Source organism: Misgurnus anguillicaudatus, chromosome 5 (genome assembly GCF_027580225.2).
Source record: "Misgurnus anguillicaudatus chromosome 5, ASM2758022v2, whole genome shotgun sequence".
NCBI lineage: Eukaryota > Metazoa > Chordata > Actinopteri > Cypriniformes > Cobitidae > Misgurnus > Misgurnus anguillicaudatus.
In genome coordinates, this window is record NC_073341.2 from 30,991,061 (window position 1) to 31,002,834 (window position 11,774).

Below are 11,774 nucleotides of genomic sequence, written 5' to 3' on the forward strand. Positions count from 1 at the left end.
TAAGAGAATCGTGGACTCTACACCATAACTATAAAAATACAGAGGAACGATATAGTTGGGATCTCTTTCAAAGCAATTTTTCAGGTGATGAATGATGAAACATTGTCAAACAAAATCCTGTCAAAATTCAAACTGAAGTGTGCAAGCCCAGAATAAACATAATATTTGTTGGTGTTAACAATACTATCATTACTATAATAGTCAATGGACAAACTATTCACCATAAAATTCTAGGTTGTTTTATGGACATTTTCTAGGTTAATTTACATATACGGTTATGTTTGTCCATATCTGACCCAACCATGGGAGTCACCTTGGAGTGGTAAAACTAAACTCTAAGGCAGTGGTCTCCATCATGGTGCCCGCGGTTGAGAAACATTCCAAACATCGTATGTATTATTTTTCAAAAAATGCACACTTCACCTGTCAAATGTTTTATAAGCAGAATAATTGACTCCACAATTGACGACCATTACCACCTTGGGTGTGCATTATTTTCGAATAACATTGAGATGTTTACCGTGTCGGTGCGGTTCCTGACTTGTGCCAGGGCTAGCATCGCTAATCATATATCAACTTTTACTAGCAGTGATTTGAAATGGATTTTTCCAAATAGCATGCCAAACTTTACCTGTCGAGTAGAAACTTCGCGACTGATGCATCAGTGGGAAGCCCAACCTGTGCTTAAATATTCTCCCAAAAACACTCTGGTCTTGTTTCTTTCTTCAGAGGCCTTTTTCTTCTTCTCACACTTTTTCTCTTGCGACCCTCAGACAATTTGAAAAAACACAGCGAGAACGCAAGCTTCAATGAATGGCTGAAACCGTAGCTCACCACACATACACACTTGAAAGTGCGCATGTGCAGAACGCGAGCCTAGGGACGAGCACGTACAACGGCCTTATGTAAACATATCACCAGAATGATTGACAACTAGGATGACCAATAGTCCTGATGATCCACCCGGAAAAAGAAAATAATCCACTATAGACGGTTTCACCAGACGCGCGTGATACACGTCTGGATCCGAACTTTACTTCCGGTTTAGTTTTTTTAATGGTCTGACTAGTTGCTAAACTGATCTCTTGAACAAATGCCTCATCGAAAATAACAAATGTTTTGGTTTCCTAGGTAATCTATGCATTGTTTTTTTGCTTGTTATATAAATAAACTTTGTTTAAAGTACTTTGTTGTTATTTATTATTAGCAGAGTTTACCGGAAGTTACGTGCAGACCACGACAGCCGCTTGTTTATGTTGTTACTGCTGAAACCGTCTATACCTTCAAGCGACTTGAGTGACAGGTGAATTGCCTGTCACGTCGGGAAACAGAAATCAGGACACATACGCAGGGTTCACACAAAAGGATAACATTTAATATAAATAACATAGAAAACAAACACGGGAACCAAACCACAGGCAGAATAAATAAACAGGGACAGGATGGAGACAAATGGCGACAATGATCCGGCAAGTGAGTATAGCACAAACAGGGGTATAAATACAGACAGACTAACAATGCACAGGTGAGATGAGGAAGGTAATTAATCAATGAATAGTCCAGGTGACGGTAATCGGAACAGACACAAAACATGACACGGATTTAACCGTGACATTGCCACTGCTTTCACTACCGTTAGTGGGCGTGGTTTCAGCAACAAGGCACCTCAGCTCCACCCCCTCTTCACTATCCACTAGTGATGGCCGGTAACACACTGCCAAGATGGCGTGGGAGGCTCTGCCAACTTTTCTAAAGTGCCAAAGGTTGTGGGTTAAATCCATACATCCTTAAGAGGACATAGAAATTGTCTCTATTGACTTCTATTGTATCTACCAAAATATCTCAAAAATACCTGCTGACATCTTCTGATGATATAATGTTCTTTTGGACACAGAGTCTGTGCAATAGTGATCGTAAGGTGGAGCTGCGCTATCAAATAAACAAATCAAGTCGTCACACCCCTTTTTAAAGGGATAGTTCGGCCAAAAACGATATTAAACCCATGATTTACTCACCCCCAAGCTGTCCGAGCCGCACACGTCCATCGCCCCCCAGACAAACACATTTTCGGACATCCTAGAAAACATTTTAGATCCCTCTGCTGATCAAATGTAACATTACGGGGTCCAGCCACAGTCCACGACCTTCAAGTCCAAAAAAAGTGCCCTCATCCTCCACAAATCAAATCCAAACGGCTCCAGGATGATAAACAAAGGTCTTCTGAGGGTAATCCGTGCGGTGTTGTTGTAGAAATATCCATAATTAAAATTTTATTAACCGTAGGGCCGCCATCTTAGACTCAGGAGAGAGTATTAGCATAGTGTACGCACTTTTCTTAGTGATGTATGACAAATTCGGAGGGCGGGGGGCCCGTGCAGCCGCCGAGAAACCTCTGTCCCTGCGGAAGCGCTCATCCTGAATGCGTATGATACTAGGATGGCGGCACTACCGGAAGGTAGTTAATTACGTTAATAAAATTTTAAATATGGATATTTCTACAACAACACCGCACGGATTACCCTCAAAATACCTTTGTTTATCATCCTGGAGCCGTTTGGATTTAATTTGTGAAGGATGGACGCACTTTTTTTGGACTTGAAGGTCGTGGACTATGGCTGGACCCCGTAATATTACATTTAATCAACAGAAAGATCTAAAATATTTTCTAAAATATCCGAAAATGTGTTTGTCTGAAAAACGATGGACATATGCAACTCGGACAGCTTGGGGGTGAGTGGATCATGGGTTTGGTGTCGTTTTTGGCCGAACTATCCCTTTAATAGCAAACTGATTAAAAACACTTAAAAGTACATCAACATGATAGGAAATAACTAAAATAACAGAAATCATGTTTGGAAAAAATTTATTTGAAGTGTAATTTGACTTTAAAGTTTGGCTCACATCCTATTCGTTACATAGGCTGGGGTTTATATACTGCAGCCAGCCACCAGGGGTGATCAAAATGTTTTGGGTTCGCAGCGATAAACATGATTTACTAAGTAGGTGACACTCCCTTGGACAAAATTTTGTACTTGGAAGGGAAAAAACTGTATAATGCGCTAAAACTAAAGCCACAAGATTCCAGTGTTGTCCAGCTCATGAGTTGTGGGACCCGCAACATGTCTGTTTACCGCAAGTACACACGCTGCTCTCACCCTGACAGTCAATTAGACGAGTGAGCTTCTTTTCACATGCTCTCCTGAAGAGACATAATTGGCAACTAACAGCTTAGACCTTGGCACTCAGTTCTCAGAGAGTGGGTGTAATGATGTTATTCAAGATGAGAGCCGACATTCCTTCACACCTGCATTTTCAATTATCGAGACGACGGACGTGACGCTTATAAGCAAAGAAAAATAACTCCATATGTCATTTGTGTGTCTGCGTATGATTGGATCAAGTACTCTTAACTCATTGTGTATAATCATTGAAGATTAATATAAAGAGATATGTAATCCATTTCATTTACAAGCACTTTATCTGCTAAGAGTGCGAATGCGTGCAGTCAATGTATAACAATAAAGGCTTAGTACTGTTATTATTACATTTAGCGAAACCCAAAATAAAAAAATTACTTTTTTACTATCTTTTGTGGAACACAAGAAAATATTACGGATATTGATGCATATAATGAAAGTGAACTGAGACTCGAAAATGAAAAACAAAAAATGTATTTCTACATGCTTGGAAAAGCACAGGGATGAGTAAATTATAACAAAATGTTCATTTTGGATGAACCACCCGTAAACATTATCTCAAATCCAGATGACAAGATGTGTCCCAGTTTTGGTTGAGCCGTGCAAAGTGGGAGGGTTATTCCCTATCAAAATTTATATGAATATAAAATCGTCTTGCCTTTGCCAAAGGGGAGATATTATTACCTTTAGTGATGCATTAAATGCATATAATTCAATCTCAGACAAATTTAACTCCTGTGGCTACAACATTCTAGAACTTATGCTGTTAAGTGGGGTTGTTTCGGCTGACAGAGCGAAGGCTCATCCTCTGTGCCGTTCACCAGCTCCCCAGACGCCTGCTCAAGCCCCTCTGGATGTGCAGAAGCAGCCTGCACTGCACCAGGAATTAACCACAGCCGGGGGCTGCTGGGCGTCTGGAGCACCAGCTTTCAAAGCTTCTCGCCATCAAAGAGGGAGCTAATTCATTCAAAACCATGGTGTGTGTGCGTCAGAGAGAGAGAGAGAGAGAGAGAGAAACAATTTTTCTAACCCAGAATCCTGATCATCAATGTAAATTGTTTTGAATGATAACGTAAATAGTAAAGAGATGCTGCTATGTTTCTGCTATGTATCTATTTATTCTCGTGAAAAATAAATATACATGTTGTAAACTATGTTGATTTTGTCACATACTGACTTGATGTAGGGTATGTTTAAAACCAATTACTAGCTTACAATTACAAAAATGATAAAATAGTAAAATATTAGAAGTAAAAAAATTCAACTGCGGCAACTGTCGCATGATCTTAACGCATCACATAAATATAGTTGCAACCCAGTATCACGAAATTGCGTGACTATGGGTTGCACGTAGTTATAATCTTGGGGGAAAACAAATATTTTTGTGAAAATGCCCATATTAAAAAAGTTCACTAAAATACAGATTAAGTACACTAAATGTACTGTTTTCATGCACTATGTTAAGACAGACATCTGGTGGAGCGAATGATGCGATTCGTGTGAATGAAGCGATTCGCGAATTAAAGCCGCATTCAGACTAGCAGCGACTAGCAGTAGCAGAGCGACTTGATCTCATTGATTTCAATGAAAGCTTTGCGACTTCCGGCGACACGAGTGACAGTAACCGTTACTGGATGGGGCGTGTCAAGTCGCGCGACAAAGTTGAGAAACTTTTAACTTTATGCAAATTAAGAGCGACTTTCGGGAGCCACTACCAATGAGAACGAAGCAGTGGAGTTCACGTCATCCATCTCTTGTCAGTAACTAGAGTGGACGGTACTCATTAATGTGAATGTACCATTAAGTGTTGCGGCTGTTTGACGCGCGTAACGCCCATTCAGACAGCCAGCAAATTTATCGCGGTTTGTCGCTCGTCTCTTTTAATGAGGCATTTCTAAATCTGGTTGTTATAAACAAATGAGTACCGTCTACTCCATTAACTGAAGAGAGGAGGATGACGTGAAGTCCACTGCTTCGCTCCCATCGGTAGTCGCTCCCAAAATTCGCTCATCATTTGCATCATTTGCATGTTAAACTTTTCTTAACTTTCTCACGTCGCTGGACACACCCAAATGGTCGCCTAATGGTCACTTTTGCTAGTGTCGCCAGAAGTCGGCAAGCTTCCATTGAAATGAATAAGATTGCATCGCTCTGCTACTGCTGGTTGATTTATGCCTTGTCCACACGGACACGGGTATTTTTATAACCGTGACTTTTTTCACGCAGTTTGGCCATTCGTCCACACAGAAACGCAGTATCACGTCACTAAAACCGAACATTTTTGAAAACCCTCTGAGATTTTTCAGAAACGCCGGTTGCAGTGTTGTTGTGTAGACGGTACAACCAGGGTTTTTGCTTCTGATTAAGGCTTCTGATTGGCTGATTGGATTAGGGTTATATCACCACCTGCTGGTGTGGCATGCTCTTGACAGCGCGTGATCATGTGTTATGCGTGTTCATGTAGGTGGAGATTTTTTTTAAACCAAGCATGTGTGGAGGGGATTTTTTTAAACCGCAGGAGTAAAAACTCCGGTTATGAAAATACTCGTGTCCGTGTGACTAGGCCTTAGAGTTAAAAAAATCTGAACTTTGGTAGATATTCACACCACGTTAACCAATCAGGAGCTTGTTCTAGTAGTGACGTGATTACGACATAGCGAGCGGAGGCAGAAATGCAAAAAACGATGGAGGACAAAATTATTGTCGCTTTATGTGGACACCCTGAGTAAAGGAATAAAAAAGATTCTGCTTGGAAGAAAGTGAGTAAGGGGGTCGAGCGAACTGGTAAGTTGTAAAATACGCTCTTTACTCAGTTTGAGCTATATATTATATATATACACATACTGAGACTACAAGCTAGCATAGGCGGCAAATTAAACATATTCGTATCTGAATTTAACGGGCAAGTTAACTCAAAATGTTCAAGTACAAGTACAAGTACGTTCAGGTACGCGCGAAAAGCGTGATTTATTTGTTTCTGGTGTGAACGCACACACCAGAAGCATACTTAATTTGTAAACTAAATTCATTAACACTCAATTAATTAGTATATTGGTAGTGTATAACTTACACTATTATTTAGTAAAAAAATTACACTCTTGGAATGTGTTAAAAACAACACACCAGTGTTAGTTTAAGCACAACAAACTACATGCGTTGCAGTGACGGCTTGTGACTGCTCTTCCGAGGGGCACAAATTCAAAATATGTGTTCGGAGTGTCATGTGTGTTGCTCATGTTTTCAAAATATGTGTTTGTTGCACACGCGTCAAAACCGTTTATGATAAAAGAGACGCTCACGTTCACAAAATACACGCAAGACACTCACTTAACACTAAACTTTGATTACGCATGAGATTATGCGATTATCTGGCAAACGCGAGCGTCTCTTTTATCATAAACCCTTTGGTCGCAACTGCAGCAGGCACTTATTTTGACAAGACACGTGATACACATATCACTCCACGCGCAAAACAAATATTTTGAAATTATGAAGCACACACCTGACGGGCTACATACATGTTGTGACGAACTTCTTATCGTTCGCCCTCGAAAAAATAAGTCACAGGCCGCCACTGATGCGTTGTCCCAGAATCCACACATCTCTGTGTTGTTATTGAACAACACATACTTTTCTTAGAGTGTACTAAGTATATTTTAGTACATTCATTACTTCATTTTTACGAAGGTGTCTTTGAAAAAGATCTTGCTGCAGAGTCAATAATAAGATCAAGATTGTGGCTAACTACTGGTTCATTCATCAACACAGCAAATACTGCAGAAGGTCAACTATGGCATACTGCAGTATAGGATATAGTATGCAGTGTGCTCTGTTGTATACGGCACACTTTGGCACAATTGTATCAAGTCTTTGGGGTATTCTGCACAAAGAAACATTTGCATACACATGCACAGTACACATAGTACACTGCAAGAAAAAGTTCATATGCTTTTCCAAGCACGGCCATATGTCCTTCTTTAAATTAAATTGTGAAAATGCACAACGCATGCAGTGGAAAACCTGCGGTGTGCGTTCTTACTGATTGAGGTTCACGGCCTCATAAAATCCACGGCTGTTAAAATCAGCCGGGCGAGTGTAGGAAATCTCGCACCCCCCCCTTTAGGAGACCGCCATGCCACAGCCCCCATGACATCCCTCAAACCTGCTTGAAAGAGGCTGTCCTGACAGGTTGCTGTGGAGAGGCCTGTCACAGCAAGGCTGGCTCTGAAAAGCTCCAGATCATTTTCTCCCATGGGGAAAATCTCTTACTGTCTCTCTCTCTCTCTCTCACACACACACACACACACACACCTGTCAGGGTCTCTTAACTGGTGTCTGCACCAGACCGGCTAACCTTGGGCAGCTGAAAAGGCTGAACAGCATTTTCTCTCTCTCTTTCTCGCTCTGGTAAGCTCCTTCTCATCCCTCCCTGCGGACCATCAATAATGCAGTGTGAATCCCCCCTAATATGATTTATCAGGAGCAAGAGGCTCCCCTTTCTGTGCGTGAACATCTGCAGACATCAATATCCGACAGGGGGCCCGGGTCAGACCCCAGCTACGGTCCTGTGCCATGTTCCACTGAATACCTCAACATATAGCCTGTCTTGCTGCACGTTTTCGATTCTAAAGGAGGTGAGAAAGAAAATATATGCAGAGAAGACATTTCCAGGTTTATGGAATGTGGGAAACCGTGTGTTTGCTTTTGTGGTGCGAAAACTTGTCAGAAGGGCATCATTAATTCAGCAGCCTGTTTGAGATCACATTAACAGGAGAATAATGTAAAAAGCACTTACATTTGTGACCCTGGACCAATTTGTAGCAATAGCCAACAATACATTGTAAAGGTCAAAATTATCGATTTTTCTTTTATGCTAAAAATCATTAGGATATTAAAGGTGGCATAGAATGTAAAACTGTATTTTTCTAAACATACATGAATAATAAGAGTACATGGTAATGACATCGTGAGTCTCAAACACGATTGTTTCCTCCTTCTTTTGTAAAACTCTTACATGCAAAAGACAGCTGGAAAACAGGCCAATCTGAACATAACACAGATTGGGTGACGTTAAAGTCATGATGTACACCCTAACATTAAATTAATTACAATGTTATTACAATGCTAAAAACAAAGTTGTGATTGCATGTTAGGACTATATGCTAGTTAATGCAATATGCTAACGCTTAGGCAGCCAAGTTCTACTATTGACGTTACAGTTGCGTTTGACGGACAGTAAAAAACAAACTTAACTCTCAAGCAATCTCCAAAACAATTAATTATTCCTCAAGTTTTGTATCTTCATCCGATACAGGCTCAAACATAACGCCTATTTACGCAAACACAAAGCTACTGAAAGGAGCTGTGAAAACAGCCAATCAGAGCAGAGCTCAACATTATGATTCATGACCCTTTCGAATAAGGTAACAATAGACCATTTCATTCTAAAGGCTAATCGTAGGGTTGTAAATGGACATTTAAAGGAAAACACCACAGTTTTTCAATATTTTACTATGTTCTTACCTCAACTTAGACAAATTAATACATACCTATCTTTTTTAATTTGAGCACTTAATCTTTATTCTGCGTGTTGTGAATGTGTTAGCATTTAGCCTAGCCCCATTCATTCCTTAGGATCCAAACAGAGATAAATTTGGAAGCCACCAAACACTTCCATGTTTTCTCTATTTAAAGACTATTACATGAGTAGTTACACGAGTAAGTATGGTGGCACAAAATAAAATGTGGCACATAAGCAGATAAAAAATGAGAACTATATTGTATGGCGGAAGAGCACTTTGTTTGCAGCACTTCGACCTCGGCGCGCAGTAACATCATCACTCCTGACGACTACTCCCCTCGCTCAAACTTCCCTCATTATTACTGCAACCGAGGTCGAAGTGCTGCAAACTAAGTGTTAGGGGGTGTGCATTGGCACTGCCCTCACAATTCGATTTAATTACGATTCACCAGGTAACGATTCAATTCGATTCTACGATGCATTGCGATGCATCAGAATTCTACTGTTCACAACAAGGCAAATTTTTAATCAGTCAGGTAGTAAAGTCAAGTGCAACTATTCTCAACAAAAACAGAAGCTTAGCAGCTTTAAGACAATGACAATTATATACCTGAGATGAGAATTTTACACACAGCGTAAGTCTTGTCTAGTTTCCCATTAACTTCATAGAATCCGAAAGTGCCCATATGTCCACTTTCCATGGAAAAGGGTGCATTTTTATTTACCCGTCTATCACGGTCATCTCTCTCCGCCTCAGCCATCTTGATTGTTGTTGTTATGCCCCTGGAAGTAATTGAAACTTCACAACTTTATTGTCCACTCGAGGCCACAAAATAAACAGTGACATAATCGATTATGGGACTTTGCTGCATCAATGCTGAATCGTGCATGTGCGCATTGCGATGCATTGCCTAATCGATTATTGTTGACACCCCTACTAAGTGCTCCTCCGCCATACAATTTAGTTCTTAGTTTTTATCCGCTTAAATAAAAATCGCCACATTTTATTTTGTGCTACCATACTTACTCGTGTAACTACTCACGTAACAGTCTTTAAATAGGGAAAACATGGAAGTGTTTGGTGGCTTTTAAATTCATCCCTGTTTGAATCCTAAAGGGGAGTCGCGTCTAGGACAACTCGGAGGTATTGTAAACCGGAAGTGCACATTAAATAGCGCGAGTTTCGTCAGATAGTGTTTACTTCAAAATGCAAAATATACGTTAGCAGCCAATGTTAATCGTTAATGATTTGGGACAAATATGATGTTATTTAATGTTAAACTATGTGAGTGGTGCTGTGTGGCGCGACAGGGATTTGAGCAACTTCCTGAGTCACAGCTGGGCGGCGTAGACAGGCGCCACCGGTGTGCGTATACTCATAGAGAACAATGTGTTAGATTTTTTTAGAACGGCACGGCAGGTGTGCGATCCCCTTAAGGAATGAATGGGGCTAGGCTAAATGCTAACACATTCACGATGCGCTGTACAAAGATTAAGTGCATGCATTGAATAAAGATAAGTATGTGTTAATTTGTCTAAGTTGAGGTAAGAACTTAGTAAAATATTGAAAAACTGTGGCGTTTTCCTATAAACAATTTTTTAAATTTTTGCACTTAATAAAGCCACATATACCTTCTAAACATATTATTTTAATGAATTCTTTGGAACCTTTAAGTAAAGATCATACTCAATAAAGATATTTTGTAAATTTTCTTACTGTAAAATATTTTCTCAATATTTTGCACCCTAAGATTCCAGATTTTTAAATAGTTGTCTCTCAACCAAATATTGTCCTATCCTAACAAACCATAAACCAATGAAAAGCTTATTTATTTATTTTTCAGATGCATGTTGACCCTTATGACTGGTTTTGTGCTGCAGGGTCACATTTATCAAAAATACAAGTGAAGTTAATGCAATAAACAGTAATTAACTATAATTGATTTTGACAGTATTTTACTGTAAATTTAGATAATAACAGCTTAAAAAATGGTGCCGTTAAAAACAATAAGTAACTGTTAATTAACTGAGTCTTGGCTGTTGTTGAAATATACAGTTGTTTGGCGTTTTTGTAAAAATTTGCTAGTTACTTACTGTTCTTTAACGGCACTTTTTAACAGTGTTTGGTGGATCAGATAGACACCTCCCTTATGAAAATTAACCATGCTTTTCCCCAATGGTAATCACTATGCCAAAAACCATTTTTACTGTAGGTTACTTGTCGTAAGGGCTGCTTTTAAAGCTCTTCTTAACTTAAAAGCTGGCTTGCGAAACATTTTTTCTTATAGATAACAAAATGTTACAAATTCACAGCAAGATCCACGATAAAACGAAACGGGTAACAGATTCAGCGTGTAATAGACATTAGGCTATCATGACCTTGTCGCTGGTAAAGACTCACATGATGGAGTCTCCTGTCTGTGTCCTGTTAAAAGATTTAAGACAAGCTTTTATCATGGCATCAATGTTCAGGGGTCATTAAGTCCGGTCGTGCACCATTGACCCTGACAGGAGCTAAATACTACATTGAGCATTTATAGGACTCTGTCGAGGTCTGCTGCAACCGACCAATCAGAATTGCCAGGCTTCATCTGGGCATGCATAGAAGTGAACTAAACCTGAAGATCAGAGGGGTCAGAGAGGTACATCTCCTTTTGTAAGATGATAGGTAAATTCACACTGACTATTACACGTTTTTTATAGACGCGCTATCTGTAGTAAATTGCGATCCATTAGGAGAAAGCATGGCCGTTGACATAAATCCTGCGATGAGTGATGTTTGACCCAGGTCATACATTTCCCATGACATCTAATAATTCAAAGTATTACAGTGATCAACAGAATCAGTATCTGTCCCAAGTGAACAGATACAGAAGATAAATAAACGAATCTCCAAGTCAAACACGTTTCTCAAGATCAATGTGTAGACTCGGCTGGCATGTCCTCAGGGTCCCAGACTCGAAAGCTCTCTCTCTCAGTTTACTTCAAAGAAAGACATTTGAATTTCTAATCTCAATCCTATCAGCAGGCCTGAGGCTCAGCGACTGGCAAAATCC